We start from the raw sequence: 6586 nt of genomic DNA on the forward strand, positions 1-6586 counted from the left end.
AGTTTAAAAGGAAAACTGTACCCAAACAATGTAGGTCTCTAGAAAAATATATTACATAAAAAAGCTCATATACAAAACCCTGCTTCATCGAAAAAAAAAAAATCATAAAAATATACTTTTTTAGTAGTATGTACAATTGGATACTCGTAAATAGAAAATTTACATTTTAGTCACCTAATAACAAACCTGCTGAATCAAGTACTCCTCCTCGTAATCACCATCATCATCCCAGACCTATGGACAATTCTTGATTTATACAGAGGCAGCAAGCATGGAACACGTGGTCATAATTATTTCAATGATGCACAATAAATGGCCATGGGTGGCAGAACAAAAGAGAGCCCTGCTCACAAGAGGTACAGGCCCATACTGTATATCTTGGATGTAAAGTATGAATCCCAAACCCCATTGTACATTCTTGCCCCCCCTTCTCCCCAAATCAAACACCAAAGCCCCTGCCATGAATTTCTTCTCTTAAAAATCAATTTTTTGGACCCAACCAAACTAAAGATTAACAAAATCTTATCTTTCTCAGAAACACAAATAGCCTCCAGATGCATAATAAAGTTCATGCGCAGCAGGGGAGCGTCTGGATTGGCTGTGCCCACCCTACCTAACGGATTTTCTTAGCATATTTCATACTTGGCAAAGCATGAAATCATTTGTGCAATATTCCTCAGAAACAATGAGTGGTATTCCCAATCCTGCCTCACTGATTGTAGCCATGGTAACATCATCAAAGTACAACTAACGCCCAATCCATAGCAACCAGTGTTCCTTGGCATGAGGGCACCCCCCTGTTCCATTTCTGGTGCCAAGTAAAGGGAATGGGTCCAGCGGAACCAAAATAAAACCTCCTTTATATACAACTATCTTGCCTTATATCTGCTTTTTGCTAACATATTCCCTTGTAACCCTTACAGAGCTACTAACTGCTTTATGTGTACACATGCAGGCAAATAAGCCCAAATTATGTCAATTACTCTACTAATAAGTAAACCTTTAAAAAGTGAACGTAAAATAGCTCAGGGTGTTTTTCTAAGCACTTTTGTAATTTTTTCAGTTTCAGGGCTATTTAAGTTTTTACTAAATGCCAATAATTTTTCTGTTTCTGTGACTATACGTCCTTTAGAAGGGTTTGTATATTGCTCTGCTTAGGAAGTTGGTAGAAAAAGGCATCTGAGGCTTCTGATCGCTTTTCTGAGCAGAGCAATATCAGAATACTTCTGTTTTCCTTCTGAATATATCTCTGACTGTACAGTTATATTGCCAATTAATAAAAACTCAAATAGCCCTGAAACTAAAATTTTTAAAAAAAATTGTAAATTACAAAAGTGCTTAGAAAAGCATTCTGAGCTACAGTTAAGTTTTACTTATCCTATAATGCTTAACTTGATGGGCTTCTGAAGGGGTAGCAAATATATATTTTGGAACATGGCAAATATAACCAGATCATGCTAATTCTAACCCCACTTATCATTATTATTTTTTTTTATTATTATTTTTATTTATTATACAGAAGGCCCTTTAGGCACTTTTGTAACCTGCTTTTCAAACAGGCTGGTAAACTGCTGCCACCAAGTGGCCTTCCTTATAAGTAAATTATGTTAAAAGAGGAATTAATTGGGCTTGTGCTGAACATACTTTTGGCCTGTTTTAATCACAAAAAATATATAGTTATTGTTATTTCCTGAGCTAAACAGGGCAAAGATCAGTTTTCCGATCTAACCCAAATGTATAAGTAAAAAAAAAAAAAAGTCAAGGCTGAAAACTTCATGTTGAAGACATATATTTATTTATTTTTCAGTTGCATAAGTATATAAATAGGATAAACATACAATATATCACATGAAAACATTCAATAAAAAAGCAGCGTATCTAAGGGTATTGCTAAGTACAGAGAGGCTGCACAGAGAGGGAGATGCTAGCTGAGTTAGGGAGTGCACAGTTACAATGTACTTGCCGAGGCGCTGATCCCTACAAAACACACCAGTGATTGAGAGCAGTGGAGCCGACTCCCATATACAGCTAGCCGGCCGGCCTCAGAACCACTTCTATAAAACTCCTTGCGTCTCTGGCAGCCAAGGGGTCACACTGTGCATACGCCCTGTGAATGGTTAAAATATCTGTATGTGAAAGCCGTGTCGTGCTGCAATCTGTATCTCACAGTGGGGCCCAAACAAACAGCAGTATACAGAAGAGAAGGAAAGAATTCTGAAATAGGCATTATTGCCACAAAATTAAAAATTATTTTAGGGGAAAAATAATATTTCAGATACCACTGACACTCACTTACATCAATGTAGAACTTGAAGGACTCATTTCCTAAACAAGAGCAAAACCAAATGCTTCTACTAGAGAAACTGGACCCTTGCACCCCACTGTAAGCCTCAACAAAACCGGCATGGAAAGTTGCTCAGGGGGATTTTCTAAGCACTTTTGCAATTTACATTTTCAGTTTCAGAGCTAATTAAAGAGACACCGGAAATTAAACCTTTAACATATCATAGTCTTTGCATGCTATTTATAATTTTGCCTGATGCTTTTACAACTGACAGGCTAAGAAGAGACAGTCAGGTTTAGGAACTTCAAGTAACAATTACCTACAAAAGCAGAATCATTTTTAGGGTCAGTATCACTTTAAGGTTTTATTTATTGCCAATACAATGAATTTTGTAACAGCTCCACCTGCTGGTAAGTGCACAGTCAAAGAAGGAAAACGGAGAAGGGTTCTGATGTTGCTCTGCTCAGAAGACAGGAAAGCGCATCTGATATATTTCCTGAGCAGAGCAACATCTCTGCTGAGAGGCTTCTCAGTTTCCCTCTGAAGGTATATCTCTTTGACTGTACACTTACAGGAACTGACCAGCAGGTGGAACTGTTGTTATAAAAGTCATTATATTAGCAGTTAATTACTTAGAAAATCACCCTGAGCAATTTTCCATTCAATTTCTTTTACCGTTATCGTATCCTTACAAAAACACCCATGGATGCCAGCTGAAGTTCCTGCACCTAGCAGTGGGCTCTGAATAGTGTAAGAGTGCAAAAAAAGCTTACTAAAATGGTCCAAAAGGCAGGATATTGGGAAGGCAGGGATTAACAATCTCCATTTTGCTTTATAGGACAGTAGATGAACTAGGGCTAGTAGTCATATAGTAGAGCATGACCGAGATGGAGAAAATGCCCACACTGATATACACACAAGCTTGTGCTGTGTCACACACTCATACATAAAATATCACAGGACCTGTAATAACAATAACAGGAAATATGAGCTGCAAATTAATATGGAGCGCCTTGGGATAGAGCAGGTGAGGTTAAACAGCGCATAGCAGCAAAAGCATTTATTTGGTTCCTTAAAAACACTGGTTTATATACACACTTAAGTGGCTTCACAGTATTCTCATATACCTAAAAAAAATCACAATTCTATACATTTTTGTAAAAAAAATTCTTCAACAAACCAAGCTTATGAGTTTTTCCCCCCATGAAGTGACTAGCTCGCCTGTTCCCAGTAATGAAATAAAGAAGGCTACAGTCAATTGGACAGAACAATTCATGCAATCACCACAGGGCCCACTGTTTCACTACTGCATCAATTCTTTAACAGTACTGTGGTCTTGTTTGGTTTGCATTGGTCATGGTTTTTACCCCTCTCACTCTATACTGATCACATAGGACCTAATTCTTTCCTTTATTTTCCCTTATACTGCTGTGCAGTTGATTTTAATTCTGGCATAAAGCCAATGGCACACAAAGCCACCACAGCCATCTCCCCATTGACTTGAATGGAAAACATATGGAAGTGAACACATTTTGGGACTCAATGTCCCCTCCCCACATTGAAGCCAACGGAAGCTGCGACAGGTGGCCATCCATGAGACATGCCGCTTGTAAAGTATCGCCTACGCCATTGACCTTACAGCTGATTCCCTTATAAATAAATGCATAAATACAAAGAAGGAATGTTTGGTGCTTACTCTCTAATATTTCTGTCTGTTTAAAGGGATACTGCCATCCTCAGCCTTTAGTCTGAATGCAGCTTTCAGATGTGGTAGCTGCACAGCAGACACTGGGGCTCAGTTTGGTTGGGCTCACCCCACGTTTATTTAGTTTCCATGCTAACGGATAGCTCTCCTTCGCGCAGAGCAGATTTTTTTTTTTTTTTTTTTTGAAAGGTCGATAAATCCCTTTTAGGCAGTAGTTGCCTGTGGGGGGGTCCAACGCAATGAATATAGAACAGTTACCTAAGGTCTGTCAACTTTTCTGGACAAGAGCAGTGTGAACAAATGTTACACTATGAAGCCAATATTATAGATCTTGCTTTTGTGGAGTTGTGTTATAGAATATCTTTGGACTAAAGGCGGCTATCGACTCGTTTCGTGCGGTCGCCAAACGAGTGGACCTTCTCCTGATAAGCCCACCTAAGGTGGGCAAAAATCGGGCTACTTCAATTGTTTGGCCTAGGGCCAAATGATCAAATTATACGGTGGACATGGGCACTACTGCACCAAATCAAAAAGCCAAGGCAATCCCTGATCTGAGGGAAAATCAAACCTGCCCGATCGAGATCTGGGCAATTTTAGGCCAGATAGCAGCCAGAAGGCCCATCGGGGGGGGGCATACAGGGCCAGATAAGCTGCAGTAATGTTCTAAAGGACTCAAATTGCCAGCTGAAATTGCCTGTATATGGCCACCTATAGTTATTAAATCAGACTGAACATTTTTTTTTTTTTTTCAAAGAATCACTAAACTAATAAATCATATAAACTTCTAATTTTACCCTTTATTTTGCATTTTCCAAGAATTAATTTGGCATATTTTAATAAATCTGCCCCATATAATATATTGTGCCTAAGTATATGCATGTAAATGCATAGATAAATATCAATTCAACCCACAAATGTATCTGTATGACTTGGTCCCTATACATATCAAATTAAAATTTACAGGCAAAAATAAGTTCAACAGCTCTCATTAATACAGGGCACTAACTAATTAATATATATATATATATATATATATATATATATATATACACACATACCAAACCATTAAAGAATAAGTAAACCTTTAAAATAAGTGAATGTAGAACTGTGCTATTTCTCAGCACTTTATCTTTTTGAGAGATTCAAGAGGGATATTAAGGGAAGTATTTACTACAAGTTGTGACAGTGCCACAATTATTTTCCGTCCGTGATCAAGTCAAGGAATGTTGTGATGTTCCCGGTTTAGGAAGATGTGAGAAAAGTTATGTGTGGTTCTAATGTTTTTTTTTTTAACCAGAAGAACATTAGATCAGCTCTCTCTCTTTCTCCTGACAACTCCCTCAACTACTTCATGTTTGGAAACTGACCAGCAGGAGGCTGGCTTATAGGTTTACTTATCCTTTAAAAAAAAGAATAAGAACTACCAAATTGTATTCACTGACAAATTTGTATTATATAAATAGTCTCTCCACCAATCTCAGGTAGATCTACAACGGAACTTTTAGCAATAGGAGAAATAAACGGAGATTTAACAGCATGGGCAAGTGGGGGTTCCCAATCACCAACTGCTAAGGGAGAGGTATTTGGGGCTGTGGTCCAGTAACTTCTGGATTCCACCTTATCTATCACCAGTTCACAAAATCACTGGCAAGGGCTAAGATGCTACGGATTTTGCTCTGCCTGCAACAGGTAACTGGGCCTTTGTTATCTTTTTTTTTTTTAAAAGATAACGGCTATTAGAAAAATGTTGCCTTTCTAACTGAACTTACTCCTCAGTATGGAATTCAGTAGCTGAGCCTTCAAAAACAACAGCATGCTTTGTTCAACATGCAGCCTTCTCTCTGCCCTGGAGAACATATGATTGTCATTCAGAGAGAAGGCTAGGAGAACGTGAAATTTCCTTAGAACGTGAAATTTCCTTAGAGGAAATGTTATATATATATATATATATATATATATTAGTTTCTACATAAACGTAACACACACCTCCCCACAAAATGCACAATGCAGGACTGGAGAAGCAGTGGCAAAATGGGAAGGGCCTGATTAATGTTCAAATAAAAATATTTCACCATATACAACATAAAAGGACAACCTTAAGAAAAACACAAAAAAGATAAGTACTGTAGATCAAGCAAACATTATTAATGTTCATTCTCGACTTGTGTAGCCTTCATAAAAACAAAAGTAACTAACAAAAAGTGCCACTTGCCTTTGAGGACTCACTTATGCCATGTAACGTATTCAAAGAAATAAAGGAAGTCATGTTCGGTGGATACAGCCTGGTCACTGAGTACATATGGACAGCCAGATGGAATGAATTTTAACAGCTGGGAATATCAAGGTAAGCGCTTTTAACAAACACAGTCCTGAAGTGCATAACACGTGCGTAAACATGGCCGCTACAAGGCTAAAAAACAAAGCACAACCGTTTTGCTCCCTGTACTTTGCCATGATATCAGCTCTGCTTGTCATTATTCTCATTCTTTGTAACAAAAAAGGTAAATTTAAAAACATACCTTACAGATAAAAATTAATTTAAAACTTGAATATATACAATTATATATTAAAGCACTGCAAGAACATCCAAACTAGAA

The sequence above is a fragment of the Xenopus tropicalis genome, chromosome 3, assembly GCF_000004195.4.
Source record: "Xenopus tropicalis strain Nigerian chromosome 3, UCB_Xtro_10.0, whole genome shotgun sequence".
Classification (NCBI taxonomy): domain Eukaryota; kingdom Metazoa; phylum Chordata; class Amphibia; order Anura; family Pipidae; genus Xenopus; species Xenopus tropicalis.